Source organism: Suricata suricatta, chromosome 14 (assembly GCF_006229205.1).
Source record: "Suricata suricatta isolate VVHF042 chromosome 14, meerkat_22Aug2017_6uvM2_HiC, whole genome shotgun sequence".
Lineage (NCBI taxonomy): Eukaryota > Metazoa > Chordata > Mammalia > Carnivora > Herpestidae > Suricata > Suricata suricatta.
Genome location: NC_043713.1, coordinates 21,394,610 through 21,410,668, shown reverse-complemented (window position 1 = coordinate 21,410,668; position 16,059 = coordinate 21,394,610). Strand labels below are relative to the sequence as shown.

The 16,059-nt window shown below is 38.0% G+C and overlaps 1 protein-coding gene and 1 long non-coding RNA gene across 5 annotated transcripts in view; one reads left to right on the top strand and one right to left on the bottom strand.

Moving 5' to 3' along the window:
- DCC (DCC netrin 1 receptor) overlaps positions 1–16,059 on the top strand; it is a 727,087-nt gene that overhangs the window by 29,201 nt on the left and 681,827 nt on the right. The window lies entirely within an intron of this gene.
- The window catches only part of LOC115278363, a 29,102-nt gene that overhangs the window by 3,911 nt on the left and 9,132 nt on the right, over positions 1–16,059 (bottom strand). For 3 of the 4 annotated variants that reach the window (XR_003902837.1, XR_003902835.1, XR_003902836.1), the window contains 2 exons: positions 9,283–9,364; positions 3,701–3,747 (listed from right to left, as the gene is read on the bottom strand). This is a non-coding gene — a long non-coding RNA (uncharacterized LOC115278363). The remainder of the gene's footprint in view (positions 1–3,700; positions 3,748–9,282; positions 9,365–16,059) is intronic. The other variant, XR_003902838.1, reaches the window with a different exon arrangement.

The following is a 16,059-nucleotide window of genomic DNA, read 5'->3' as shown; positions in this document are numbered from 1 at the left end:
AGCATATGTTTATCCAGAGCCCAAAATAATTTATTTTCACTCTGGTTCTACTTTTATAACACAAAGAAAAATCAAAGTACATAAAAATGCTGTTACTTCTTACAGGGAAGCCTAGCTTTAGTCCTGGTATCCTCAGGCATGTATGATAAAGATTAATGTTAATAATGTGACTTGAGGCCTGACAAGATCCTATAATTCTTTCTGAATCCTTCTAAAAATTAAGTTGTATGCATTATAACGCTGAGTGCATTTTATTGTATTTTCCGTAAAAGGCAATGTAGTGTTCCAAAAGATGTTCTTGATACAAACCTTGCCGCCAGGCATTTGGTAAATAGTTACTTCACCAGAGTCCTCATGCCCAACCTTTTGAAATACAGGACTTTACGGAAATTCCTTAAATGTTCCATTTCACTTTGCCTTATAGGGCAATACAGTTTTTTTGTTGTTGATGTTTTTTTGTTTGTTTGTTAAAGTCACTGAATCAGGCTATGGCAAACTTGATAAATGTCTCTATCCTAGCTGAGTTGGGAGGAAGCTATTCTAATTGGTCAAGGATTTGTGTGTATGTGTGTCCTTGAGCCTTTTTTTTAAATGTTTTTTATTTATTTTTGAGAGACAGAGACAGCACAAGCAGGGGAAGGTCAGAGAGAGAGGGAGACACAGAATCTGAAGCAGGCTCCAGGCTCTGAGCTAGCTGTCAGCACAGAGCCCGACGTGGGGCTCAAACCCCGAACCATGAGATCTGACCTGAGCCGAAGCCAGACGCTTAACCGACTGAGCCACCCAGGCTCACCGAGCCTTTTTTATAATGGAAGAAGAAATGAAAAAGTTGAGTCAGGAAGGGAAAGAGCTAAAGGAAAGGAGGAGGAAATGAGAAGAAAAGACTAATAATGAAAGTCAAAGACACTGATATGAAGTCTCTCCCCACCTTTTTTTTTTTTTTTAATGTTCAGGAACTACTAGAAATTAGCATAAAATGTTTTTGTGTTGTGAAGCTGAATAAATATAAAGGTATTTCTAAAGCTCTTGAAATCAGAAACCAGCTAGCTACTCCATGGCTACTTGGTACTTTAATTGATTTGCAAACATTCAGCAAAGCACAAGTCCTCATTCTTTCTATGATCTATATAGTGCATTGAGAAAAAATCAAAATTTGAACCTAGGTCAATCTCATGTCAAGGCACATGCTTATTTATAACCATGGTAGGTTAGAATCCAGTGATTTCAGCAATTTGATCCAAATACCTAAAGTTAACTCCACTTTCAAAATATTTCTATGGTGGGAGGCATCTGAGTGGCTCTGTTGGTTAAACATCTGGCTCTTGATTTCAGCTCAGGTCATGATCTCATAGTTAGTGGGTTTGAACCCTGCATTGGGCTCCACACTGATAGCATAGAGCCTGCTTGGGATTCTCTCTCTCTCTCTCTCTCTCTCTCTCTCTCTCTCTCTCTCTCTCCCTCCCTCCCTCCCTCCCTTCCTGCCTTCCCCTCTCTCACTAGTGCTCTTGCTCTCAAAAATAAATAAAAATAAACTAAAATAAATACTCTTATGGGAACCACCTGGTACCCATTGGTCAACATTTGAGAAACTATTGTAAATGCCCTGGTTTACTAGGATGGGTATTGCAAGGATCATAGCATCATATTCATTTCTTGACCGTGGATAGAAAAAAAATCTCCAAGTTATCAATACAACTTAATCCCTGTTACTTTGTTTTATCTAGTCAATAACTAGTGATACATCAATAATTCCCATTATTATAATTGAATCAATGATAGAATGAATGGCTAGCATGGCTAATTACAAGGTTAGACTTGTTGTCAGGTGTGGAAATTTTCAATTCTGATTGTTCCTCAGATAAATAATATTCTTTTCCCACTTGTCTGGGAGCTCTTTGAGGACACAGAGAGTATTCTTCCTTTGGAATCATTGATGGCTATCAATGTTCTAAGACATGGTATATGTCAATGAACATTTGTTGAATTACTTTAAAAATATTCTTGGATTATGCTTTTATGGGTCCTACTCAATATGTACCTTTAGCAAAATTTGTTATGAAAGTCTAAGCGTTCCCTAGCTAATACTGTGATCCAAATGCCTGCAGTTATGCAATATGGCATGTGATATTTTAAATGAGTCATGAAACAAAAAACGTATTCCAATATATTGACTTTTCTATGCAGTCTTTAAGGACAATGATAGGGTAAAATATAGGGTTTTTTTGAAATGAGAGATATTCGGAGATGCTCTACAGAAAAGATATCTCCAGTATTGTTTGAGCAGCATCTTATCTTTGCAATGTATCTTTTATTGCTTGACTCAAAATATTGTTGCTAAAGTACATAGGTGAATATGAAATGACAATATGTTAGGTACATAAATTTCTGTCCTTTCAGTTGAAAAATGTGTTGATGTGTGATACATGCATATATAAGCAAGTTTGAAAAAATCTTTGTGTGATAGCATTTTCAACTGCAAACAGATGTTTCATACTTCTACAGATCAGTGACTGCTCATAAATAGCAAAACATATATTTTATTAACATATCACATTGTATTCAGAAGTGCATTTTGCCCTTGAGAGATTGAAAGCAGAGTAAGGCACCAAAGGTGGGTTTTTTTCCTCCTAATGTATCAGTTAGCTTTTGCTTTATAGCAAACCATCTCAGAAATCAGTGGCTTAAAACAATTGTTTATTTAATTTGTGATTCATTAGATCAGCTGGGAGGTCCTAGTCTGGGTCAGCTGGACTGGTCTCCCTCGGCACCTGTGATCCGCTGGTATATTAGTGGGAATGGCTTGTTTATGATGGCCTTGGCTGGAAAGACTGGGACTCCTCTCCAAGTGGTTTTATCCCTGAGCAGGATAGCTTGGAGTTGTCTACATAAGTACCCATGGAGATCACAGGGTTCCAAGAGTTGAGAGTCTAAGAGTATAGGTCTGTCTCTTGAGCCTTAGGTTGGAACTCACAGAACACGTTCTGTCATATCCTATTGGTCAAAATCCATCACAAAACCAGCTGAGATTCAGGAAATAGAGACATACACCCTTCTCTTTGATGAGGGGGTAGGGACTGTGACTGAGTTTGCATTTACAACAGTTAACATTGCAGTTCTCACACCAGCCTCCTTAAGAAGTTACTATCTTTTAATGATAATCATAACTATAACAATAGAAATGGAGGACTCCCTGTGTGCCAGGAATTGTGCTAAGTGCTGAGTGAATCACTCAGTCTGTTTTCACAGTAACAGTATTTCCTACTTCATAGATAAGGAAACTTTGTCACAGAGGAGTTGACTCTTTTACAAGAGGTAGAAGTCCCCCCAAACCAGAGTTCTCTGGCCAGATAAATTTGGGAAATGCAAGATTAAACAATGAAGGAGGATCTGTCTCTATATCCATTCATCCATCCATCCATCCATCCATCCTGTAAGACTTCTCAAAGTTTTGAATGTAATAAAATGTATTATGAGTCTTATGGTTGGGGTAATTATAAACCATATTTCTAAATGTGGAACTTAGGAACCCTTCTTTTTATGGAGTATCTATTAACATTTTACAAGACAGTGGCATTCTGTGGAATCCAGTTTGGAAAATTATATAATACTGCACTTAGGCTTTAAACTGGGAGCCAAATCACCCTGAATTTAGAGCCAATGTAGCTCTGTTACTGAGAATATAAAGATGTTTGCAAAGTACCTTATTTTCACCCCTCAGTCTGCTTGTTGATATAAAAAATGTAGACCCTGTAGACATATAAAAATTAAACCAGTTATATCTCTGAATCACCTCAACATTTTTGATCCAAGTTTATTTGCTTTTTACTGTTCTATTACCTTTTTCTCCCCCTTCCCCTGCCTCCTTCTTTTAAACCACCCCCTTTTCTTTTTGTATCGACATCCCCCTGAGCAGTAACAGTGTTAACTGTGCTGACAGTTGGCAAATAGTGCTATAGCATGGCAGTGAGATATTGGCGGAAAATTATACCTGTGTCAAATTGCTTCTGAATCATTAGCTTCAAGAAATCAAATTAGAAAGACCTAACCCCTCACTCCCCACCCCCTACCTCCAGAGACATACAGATGAAGCAGTAGCTTGGGGAAGGTTATCTCTAACCCTTTGCCAGAGTAATAGCCTTGAGGAAGGGGGTTATGGAATCAAAATTAGGGTGAATATGGGAATTTAAATATCCAGGTAGAGGAGGTAAGATCTTAGCATGCTAGTCTCCATTAAAAACAAACAACCATAGTGTGCCTGTGTGTGTGTATATATGTATATATTATATATAATTTATGATATTACATATATATCATTATATAGTACACTTATATGTATTATATATTATAATGTTATATATTATATGTATATGTTATATATACATAATTTGCCTTAGAGACCCAGCATATTTATTCAACTCACATACTCATTGGGATTTTATAGAATAGGTAATGTCTAAGGAAATATCAATATTTTATTTAATTCTCAAAACAACCCAATAAAACAGGGTACTTTTATTGTCATTTTTAGAGATGAAAACTAGGAGATTAGAAAGATAATATAAATTAGTTGCAGTCACACAGGGAATAAGAGAGAGATGAGATCTGAACCCAAGCGTGTTTAACTAAAGAGCCTGGAATTTAAGGAGTGTGCAGGATAATAGAGAGCCATTGAGCATGTTCATCATGCAGTACTGAACTACCTAAGTGCATACGATGGATGGAGTGGCCAGTCCCAGGTGGGCATGAGCTGAGCTGTGGTCTTAAGTGACCCTCCCTATTTTCAAACATGTTTGCACACTCTGCTTTCCTGAGCCCAGATCCCTTTGGTAAGAGGGATGACATATGGGTACATGGAAGAGGTTTGTGGCTGAGAGGATGGAAGGGGTCCTTGAACTTGAGCCCATCCTGATCCAACTATCCACACACACACACACACACACACACATACATACACACACACAATTTTATGGGCACATGACCAGAAGGAACTCCTACAAATCTTGGACAGCTGGGACATCTGCTGGGAGAGAACCCCAGCTAAGCCTAATGAGAAAAAAGCTTACACTTCTTAATTAAGAGGAAAATGTGTATCTCTCTCTACTTCAGCCTGGAGGTGAAGTCGAGTTGGAAATTCAGTGGAATATGAATAAAACTTGAGCACCAGCAGCCACAGCTAGAGGTCTGTGGACCAGGCAGGCAGGTTTTGGGACCCCCAGAAGTGACTGGGAAGTGACCCAATGCACATGCAAGGCACCTGGACCCCATATGAGGAATGGAGGCTACTCCCATACAAGTGACCACAATTATGCCCATGGGCTGGGTAGGTCACACTGTTGGCAAGCACTGATACACGCATATATGGATCTGTAACACCTCCTGCTTATGTCATCACTAAGCCTAACACTAATTATTATTATTTTAACTTTTCATCTATCCTATTTGAGTTCAGAGACCGGTATCTACTAATCTCACTATTCCTATGTAACATATTATTGGGATTCAGTACATGCTCACTAAATGAATGAACAAGATAGATCTATTTGTATTTACATATATTTATGCACTTAATTGGCCAGAGATGTATATGAGGCCAATTGCTAAGCAGTCACCTATGAAATTACAATTTAAAAATGGCTAATAGTTTTCTTCACCTCCACAGACTTAGGTAATCCATTAATAGTTCAAGGATAGAAAATTCTGTTTCTCAGGATAATAAGGTCATAATCAGAGTATAATCTTGGGTTGAGGTACGTGGGTGGCTCAGTGGGTTGAGCGTCCAACTCTTGAGTTCAGTTCAGGTCATGGCCTCATGGTTTGTGGGTTTGAGCCTGGCATCAGGCTCTGTGCTGACAGTGCAGAGCCTACTTAAGATTCTCTCTCCTTTTCTCTCTCTCTCTCAAGGCAAAATAAATAAATATATATATAAAAGAGTATAATATAAGGACACCTTTCCACTCCACGTAAATCAGAAGCTTTTCTTAGAAACATGGGTTTTTAGTTATTCCAAAGGATGAAGATAAACACAAGACCCTGATGAGCCAATGAACCTGATGAAGTGCTGGGTTTGTTTCCTGAAGAACCAGAGTTAATCATTGAGACTGATGTCCATGCCCAAAAACATGATTACATTGCATTCTCCTAATTATTCTCTGTTTCCAAAATGTTTATCATTCATACAGGTTAGGAGCTTTATACAATGTACTAGAATCTCTGTTTTGTTTTCTAAGCATTGGAGAAATGAGTAAAAAGACACGTTTGTTCATTTACACTTATTCTGCATTTCTACAACAATTTTTCTTATTTTTTATTTTTAATAAACAAATGCTTTTTAAAGTCTTAGATCATTGATTAGGAGAACACTTGAGTGTGGCCAAGTTAAAGGTTGGTGAATGCTATTATAATGTTTCTCTGAAAGGTCATTGTGCTTCTTCAAGAAGTACAGGTGAGAAACCACAGTGATTTTCTTGGGACAGACATTGGTTAGGAATTGGATCTACAAAGTAGCCCACATTGGGAGCTAGGCACTAAGCCTTGATGAAAAGCATGAATAAAAATAAAAGTGAAATCATTTATAGTTTAATATACTTTAAAACTAATGAAAGTAGGGGTCACACCTGCTTATCTTCCCATTAATTATAAGAGAGATTAAGCTGTAGGAGAAACAACAAAAGGACATGCAGATGGCTCTTACTCTCTATTTGGCCACAGAAATGACACCACATAAATGGCTGAAAACCCCAAATCTATTATTCCAAACCAAGTTTTCCCTAAAGGGTAGGGGAGAGGGAGAGAATTTCAAGGTTGCAGCTAGAATAGAAGTTAGCACAGCTCCTGAACTCCTCAGTAACTCAGCCATTCCTAGCTGGTGTTTTCATTCGTGATTCTGATGGAGCCTGGTAAAGACAGCACTACCATATGTCACAACCCCAAGTGGCATGATTCATGTCTGAGACCATGTGAATGACATGTGGGCACACCCTGCATCGTCCTACATGGCAACTGTGGGTGCAGAGAGTAGAGCAGCTGTTACTCCCAACACTTCCAAAAGGTAATGGTTTAACAGTATCGATCATACATTTATTTGCATCCCATCAAGTGTTAGTCCCATCTCACCAGAGCATGTTAAATACTCTGTATTCTTTATCTCTTTTAGTGCCTACAGCTTTAGAAATTAGTACTTATTATTCATCTCAAAGACGGAAAAACTGAGGTTTAGAGAGGTATGTCACTTGATCAAGGTCATACAATCTGTAAGTGATAGATGGGCCATTACTTAATCCCAGTGCATCCATGTCCAAATCTGTGTTTTTCTTCTTTGAACACAACCCTCCCATTTACAAAATACTTTTGTATAAATTAACTCATCAAATCCTTACAACTCAGCTATATCGGAAAGATGAGACTTACAGACAGTAAAGACGAGAATCAGAGAGGATTGGTTGTTTCCCTCAAGGCCAAGTAGCTATAAGTTTTTAGCTCAAACCTGACAAGTTTAAGTCCTTTCTTTAGTTGCCATATTTCTTTATTCTGACAATAGATACAATACTCAAGTGTTACTTTTTTTTCAACATAAGATTCTTTGCTTTTGCTACTGAACTGTTGTGTAACTTAACCAAATTACTCAACCTCTCTGAGTATGTATTCCTTTTTATTTCTAAGATAAGTTTAACAATATAGGCATGATTTACATTAAAACATCAGCAAACACATCCAGCCAAGTACCTGACATATTGTAGGCACTCAATGTGTGAACTCTTGCTTTCCTATATGCATTCCTTTCAACTGAAATGGGGTAGTTTCAGGACAAATAAAAATGCAACTCATAAAACCCAGTAAAAGATGTATTAACAGCTGGCACCAAAATTTATCTTAGGAAGGGAACTTTGTCAAAGTATCTTAATAAGCATTTGTGCAAGGTGTGACTCGGACGGCATAGATATCAGCAGGAAGCCTAGCTGTGACAAGATTAGATTTTTCTGGATAAGAAAATTACAGGAATTTGTGTTTTTTGCCCAAAATGGGAAGAGAGAAGAGAAAGATGGAAAAGGTGGGGAGGAGAGAGAAGAATAGAGAACAAGGGTGAGGTAAGGACACATGAGCTGAGCAGCTAGGGAATATTCTCCCATGGAAGATTCTACAAGGACCTTTTTAAAATGGGAAGTCTGTTGTTCAATTTAAAATCCTTTTCATTAATTGGATTTAGACTCTACCAAAAAAATGAAATTTCAGAAAAGCCTTTGCGAGCATGTTTTATGTCCCATCTGGATTACTATAAGGAAGAGCAGAAATACATGGTTGGAAACAGAGGAGACCCTAATTATGTGCGTCATCTTGGCATTCTCAGAAATCTGGAACTCTGAGGACTCAATACAATTTTGGTATGTTCTCAATAGACAGGCAGTCTCAGGGGGCATGTGGGCTACCCAATTAATTGAAAGGCCACTTAAAGTCAGTGGCCCAGGGGTGCCTGGGTGGCTCAGTTCTTTGAGCATCCAACTTTGGATTTTGGCTTAGTCCTTTGAGCATCTCAGTTTGTGAGATCATGCCCTGTGTCAGCCCTATGCTGACAGCCAGAGCCTGCTTAGGATTCTCTCTTTCTCTCCCCAGCCCCCCCCCGCTTCTGGTCCCCTCAAAAATAAATAAACTTGAAAAAAATTAGCGGACCAAAAGATGGTTCCAATTTCAGAATGCTTTAGATACATTTAGAAGAAGCAACCTGAAGACATTAAGAGGCAGGTTAAAAATCAGGTTTAGGCATATTTGAAACATACCCTTACAATGTTGACTTTGACATAGAAGGAAGTAATGAAGAATTCATTGCTGAATCTCCTTTATTTCTTCAGTAGACTTTATTTTTAAGCCAGCTTTAAATTTCCTGCGCAGTTGATCAGAGACTTCCCATAAATCCCGGATCCTTCCCTTCCCGCTCCTCCCAACCACCTCTACTCCCTGTATCCTCCATGGGACTGCTACATTTGTAGCTTACAACCTGTATTGATACATCATTATCAAGTAAGTCCCTACTTTACGTTCGAGTTCACTCTTGGTGAATCTCCTTTATTTTTAAACTGCACATATGGTTCACATCAGCGGCTGGGGCCGCTCAGACACCTGCTCTGTAGCACAGTGAGATGCTTCAGCATGTGTCTGGCTAGGTTGCTGATGACCAAGGATAAAACTTCACAGACAGGTGACCTGACTTGGCTATGATATCAATACATTCATTTGTTTTATACATTTTGTCAAAGAGAAAGACATATATATAAATACACACATACATACTTGATTGTTTTAAAAAACGACAGCAATATCCAAAGCATAGCCATTAGTTTAGTAACAGGTCATGGAAAAAGGATGCTGGAGGCTTTAAAGGAAGGAGAAACATTATTACAACTTTGTCCTCCAGATCTGGCTTTTCATTAAATATCAGCCTGAAATAAATCAATTCCATCATATTCTTTTTTGCCCCTGGACTGGTTTTTACAAGATCCATAATAATCTTAAAACACTTGGTGTTTTCACTGACTCTACGGCAAACAGGTGTTTATCCTTCTTGCAAAATGCTGTTTTAACATAGGTGTAGATTTAGGAGTTTAACGTGATTTTGTGTTTTCCTATTGTGAGTGAGGAATATCCAATTACACACCTCCTTTCTCAGTCTTCTTCACTGGTGGTTTGGTTCAGGATGGTCCCAATCCCCTTTCATGTGTTAATTCTGACTGTAGCCACCTTAAATGGCTAGGGGGCTTGGCTCTGCAGTTGCTATGACCACTAATGCTTTGTGATGCTAAAACCACCACACTTAACTTCAATTCTGATGCTGTCATTTCACAGTTATTCCCTAGCAAGCTTCCTTTTCTGTTTGAGATTTCAGAAGCTTAGAGACCTGAATGAGAACTGGTAGAAACACGCCACATTAGGAAGGTTGGGTTTTAGTCAGCATTCACTGGAATGTATTTGCTGTGTCTAAAAGGTTTTATTCTGAATTTGTTATTCAGAATATTAGTTGGATGTTAATTTTGTCTCTTCATGTTGGACTTTTACCAAATGGTGCCATTTAGCCTAAACCATTGGAAGTTTCATATGTAACATTCTAGTGGACAATTTATAAATCTAACAGTGACAGACTCCATTAAGAAGACATGGTGTTTTTTTACACCCCCCAAATGTTTGAGAAGCCTAAATTGAAGTATAACATTTGTCAAGAATAACAAAATGCAAAATAGGAAATAATTTCATGACTCTATCATCATTAAATACAAAATAGAAAATGATTTCATAAATTATTTCATATCATATCCAAAAATAAAAATAATGATACTTCATATCATGATTTAAAAAAGGAAAAATAGAACTGGCGTGATCAAAGAAAGGCATACATGAACGCTCCCTATTTGGGGAGGGACAAGGAAGAATAATATCCCCAAATCCATCAATCAAAGGCATATCACCAAAAGAGTGTCTACTACCCCCTACTGGTGGTAGACTTTGTTGTGTGGATACCTGGCTTCAGCTGCACTGTGAAAGCTCTTAGGAGGATTCTGCGGGTTCAGTGAAGGTGTACTTAAATGTGTCCCCGTTGTGTCCCCGTTGTGTCCCCGTTGTGTTTTACTTACTTCCTCTTTCTTTTGATTGAGAGTTTCCTCTATTCTTCTTTGTTTCCTTTAATTTTCTAAATGTTTTCCTGGCTGGTCTGGACCCATGAGAATTTAGAGCTTCTCAGCTGACTGAGAGTATTTTTGAACTATTAGGGTTGCCGTGATGATCTTGAGTTAAAGTGTATCCAGGTCTTGAAGCTCTAGGTGTGTGTCCACAAAGCCTTATGCCTGCATAATCCTCATTTCTAGTGGATGCCACATGTTACACCATCAATAATTGCATTTCTGTTGTCATTATTGACCAATTACCTCCTATCCCACTGGTTCACATACAGCAGGATCCAAAAAGAGCTGCCCAAAATGACAGCTAGGAGTCTGAGGGAACTTTTGAAACATTCAAAGTTTGGCCTTGTAGTAAAAACAATAATTATTAATAAAAATTATTATGATTATGGCTGCCATATTTTAAAATGTCTGCCAAGGAAAGACCCTAACACACAGTTACATAAAATGAATCAAAGCTGCCACATGTTATCATTATTATTTCATTTAAAAAGGGCTCTTTAAAAACCAAAAAAGGAAAAGGAATATGTTCTCAAAAAAATTAAAATGAGACAAATTGGATATATTTAGCTTACCAAAAATTACCAATTTAAAAGAGGTTTGTCTTCAGAAAGCTTTTGAAGAAAAAGGAGAAATGAGAGGGTGGGTGTGAGATGTAGAAGAAAAGGTCTCATGTAGAATGGGGATCAAAGACAGCAGGCAAATGTGCCCTAATGCATCAGCACCTCTGTATCCCTTGGGTAAATCCCTAGCAGTGCTATTGCTGGGTCATAAGGGAGATGTAACCCAATGTTCACAGCAGCACTGTCAACAATCACCAAATCATGGAAAGAGCCTACATGTGCCTCACCTGATGAATGGATAAAGAAGATGTGGTTTATTTACACAATGGAGTACTACATGGCAATGACGAAGGATGAAATCTGGCCATTTGTAGGAAAGTGGATGGACCTCGAGGATGTAATGCTAAGCGAAATAAGTCAGGCAGAGAAGGACAGATACCATATGTTTGCACTCATAGGTCTAACAGGAGAACAGGAGAAACCTAATGGAGGACCAGGGGGAGGGGTAGAGGGAAAGAGAGTTGGGGAGAGAGAAAGGGACACAAAACCTGAGAGACTATTGAATACTGAAAATGAACTGAAGGTTGAAGTGGGAGGAGGGAAAAGAGGTGGTGGTGATGGAGGAGGGCACTTGTGGGGAAGAGCACTGGGTGTTGTATGGAAACCAATGTGACAATAAACTTAAAAAAAAAAAGGCAGCGGGCAGATGGGAAACTGCAGTGTGAAGGGGTGCTGAGTCTGGTGGCTGGTGCCTGGAGAGGCATGTTGATCCCACACCTGAACCAGCAGGTGGCTGAGTGCCAGTACAGACCAGTTGGCAGGCGCTCTGATGCCAAGTGACAGTACAGGTCGGGACTGAGGAGGCAAAGCACAAGTAATTGATAAATTAAAAAATGTGAAAAGTCATGGAGTTCACAGTGTGGACTTCATTTTAGAAAAGGCATATGTCGCTAGAAAACAACCCCTCCACCACCAACAACCATTGACCCCTCCCCACAAAGGATTAGCAAACTGAATGAATCTGCAAACTGGCAAATTATCATCTGTAGTTTTATGCAGGTTTTCTGAATAAAAAATGATGACTTACGAATCACATGACATAAGATTATTTCTAGACGTTATCTGTATTCACATAATGACTCTTTTCTTACCACTTTTGATTGTATTGAATAACTAATAAATACCAGATATGGTTTTATCAGTGATATCAGTGATATCAGTGGGTTTGCCATATGGGTGAACTAATTAATTTTAAAAAGACAGCGATCATGAAGTGATTTAAGAGAAAATGCCCATGCTAACATCATTGGTTTTGTTAAAAGGAATAAAAGTAGACAAATAACCTTTCTTATAGAAATTAATGTTGGAAATGAAATCCCATTATATTGGAGAGGTGCTGATAACTTACTAAAATCACTAGGAAAACAAATGTTTTTATTTAGGTTGCAGATAAATTTATTTTCATACATTAAATTGTGTAGTTATTGGAATTCTGTTTTTTATATATTAGAAAAGTAAATAATCCTAGCACTGCGAGCACTATCATACTCTTATTAAACATAAAAGAACAAGAATCAATATGGTAAATTACAACAAGAGAACATGTTTCTTTATAGTTTTTCATTATTTTTATCTAAGATCTGAATAGACAGATTTTCTTTTTAAAACATGCTTTTGCTTCGATCCTAGCTCTCGCTCTCTTATGTAATTTACATCAATCACACTTTCAATCATCTTTCTTATCCACAAAAGGCATTTGGTGAATCTGAGGAAAGAAGAAAACTGCGTGCCAACCAAAATTCCAAATTATGACATCTGAGTGTCCTTTCTGAAATCTTAACTTATATTTCTGTATTTTGGGAAATAAGCAAAACTAGAATTCTTTCAAACAGCAACTTTTAAGAATTTGCCACTAGTAAATTGGATTAGGACTCAGTACCAACAAGATCTATGAAAGTCGTTTGAGAAGAAAAATAATCTGGTTATAGTAAGTAGAGGGCTTACTGTGTTAGGAGAAAATCACTTAACATTTTAGAGATTGACTGATAATGATTGAATTCAGTTTAGAGCTTTTTTTTCCTCTTTTCAATACATAGGATTACAAAATGGGGTGTTTATAACTCATCTCAGATACCCTTCCCAGTACTATTTTTATTATATATTTTACTTGTGTCTATAAATTGAGGTTGACAAGTTAATTGTTATTTCAGGCAAGAAGGAAGAAACCTACCTCTAGTAGAAGTAATAAGTCATTTCATTAATATTTGTCTTCAAGGAGAGGATAAGAAATACATCAGAAAGGCAGAAATCCACCCAGTCTACTCACAATCCCAGAGAAGAGAGAAACTGGCAAGAAAGTATCATCCAAGTACAGTTCTTTCATCTTAAAAAATAATGATTTAGTTGGATGGTCAAAACCTCAGTAAGACCTAAGATCATGTTTATTTTCAAAGCCTAAGGACATGCATTTCCAAAAAAAAAAAAAAAAAAAAAAGCAAAAACAAACCTCAGAGGCTTAAATAGTGCTTAAGAGTTTCCATTTAATTAAAGTGGATACAGATAATCATAGTCTAGGTCTGAGTTGTCTTGTGCTACGTATTTGCTGTTCTGGTGCTCCAAGGCAAAATTCCATTAAAATTCAACAGATCTTAACAACTGCTGAATGCTCTTGGGCTCAGAGCTTGATAGTGTATCAGGTCGGGAACTTAAGCCTCTAGGTGAAGACAGGCCAGAAGTCTGTGGGTGTTAGCAGTGAATACCAGTTACTGCAGGCAGAAACTCTAGTCTCCCAAAAATCACACAGCATGGAGGTTCCTCACTGAGCTTCTGCTCCAGTGGATTTTGGTTGAAAACAAAAATATGTAACTTCTGAGACTTCAGTGAAGACAATACATGGGCTTAAGATAAGTATGTTTTTTTAAAACAACTTCTTAAAAATATTTTATTTATTTATTTTTGAGCTGGGGAAGGGCAGCGAGAGCGAGAGCGAGAGAGCGAGAGAGAGAGACTCCAAAGCACAGTCTCCAGGCTCTGGGCTGTCAGCACAGAATCGGTCACAGGGCTCCAACCCACAAACCATGAGATCATGACCTGAACTGAAGTCAGAAGCTCCACCGTCTGAACCACCCAGGTGCCCCAAACAACTTATTTTTTAAGCTTATTTATATATTTTGAGAGAGAGAGAGAGAGAGAAAAGAGAGAGCAGGAGGGGCAGAGAGAGGGGGATAGAGAGAGAATCCCAGGCAAGCTTGTCAGTGCAATGTAGGGCTCAAACTCATCAACTGTGAGATCATGACCTGATCTGAAACCAAGAGTCAAATGCTTAACAGACTGAGCCACTCAGGCATCCCAAGATATATATGTTTTAAAGAAATGAATGTAAGCTTTCCTTGGTTCTCTGTGATGTTGAACTTAATGACTTCTAAAGATTTTTGACTGTAAAACGTAATGATTCCAGGATAATACTGCTTCTTAACCCTAACATTTTCTAGCGTAACTAGGCACTGGTGTCTAATCTTGGTTGCTGTTGCCCTTCAGCGGACATTAGCTTGCGTAGGGGAGGGAAAAATTTTCCTGAACCCTATTAAGGTTCCTGGCTAGGTCTGAAAATTAAACTGATAAGGGCAGATTAACAGGAGAAAAGCAATCAAATTCTATTGAATTTTTATGTACATGAAAGCCCTCACAAGAGAATGAAGACCCAAAGAAGTGACTAGAGCAGGAAGCTTTTATACCGTTTAGACAAAGAATAAATTTGTGAAGAATTAATGAGACAAAAGTGCTTGGGCTAGAGGCAGTAAATGATGAAGTCACTAGGAAGATAAGGAGGAGTTTAACAAGTTTTGTACAGATTTCTTTTTCCCACATTCCCCATCTCTGGTAATAAGAATGTCTTCCTTCCCCTTGGTAGAGGGGACACACCTTTCATATGGGAGTTTTATGACCTGTTTCAGGGAGGAAGGGTGAAGGGGACAGATAAGAGTTGATCTTCCTGATTCTGCTGTCTCCTCAAATTCCTTCAGCTTAAAGTATATAATATGCTAATGTGTCATATTTGGGGTACCATGTTTTGAACCCCATCAATTGCTTAATCATAAAGAATGTTTAATGCCACCTAAATATGAATTCTCATATTCTAGAAGGAGTTTGGTAGCACTCATGGATGTTTTAGGTATGCTTATGGTTTCCTCAACAGCAAAAATCATATAATCTAGAAAATTCATGATGAAAATACATCAGGACATAAACTGTTGACTCACAGTGAAATACAAAATGTCTCTGGATTAAGGATATGTTTGAGAGATAATAAATTGGAGGGCATTATATGCAAATATTTTACAAAATGTTAAAGAGACAGAGACTTTTCCTAAAAATTTATTTTAATATTTTTTGTTTGTCTTGTTTTGCTTTTTTTGTGTGTGAGAGAGAAAGAAAGACAGAGGGGCCGAGAGAGAGGGAAACACAGAATCTGAAGCAGGCTCCAGGCTCTGAGCTGTCAGCACAGAGCCTGACGCAGGGCTTGAACCCATGAACTGTGAGGTCGTGACCCAAGTTGAAGCTGAATGCTTTTACCCACTGAGCCACCCAGGTGCCCCAAGCCTTTTTTTTTTTTTTTTAAATAAAAGCACTTAATGCCTATAAACACCTCTTTTACATAATTAAACAAAAAGTAATGCTGCCAAGTAATGAGTTACTAAAAGTGAATGCATTTAATTGCAAGGAATAATACTCTACAGACCATTTGTATTTCAAAGCTGAGGAAAGTGACCTTTGAGAGTTTAGATAAAACTGAACTTTACAAGTTGAACATCTAGTAGACAGCCATGTCCACAGAA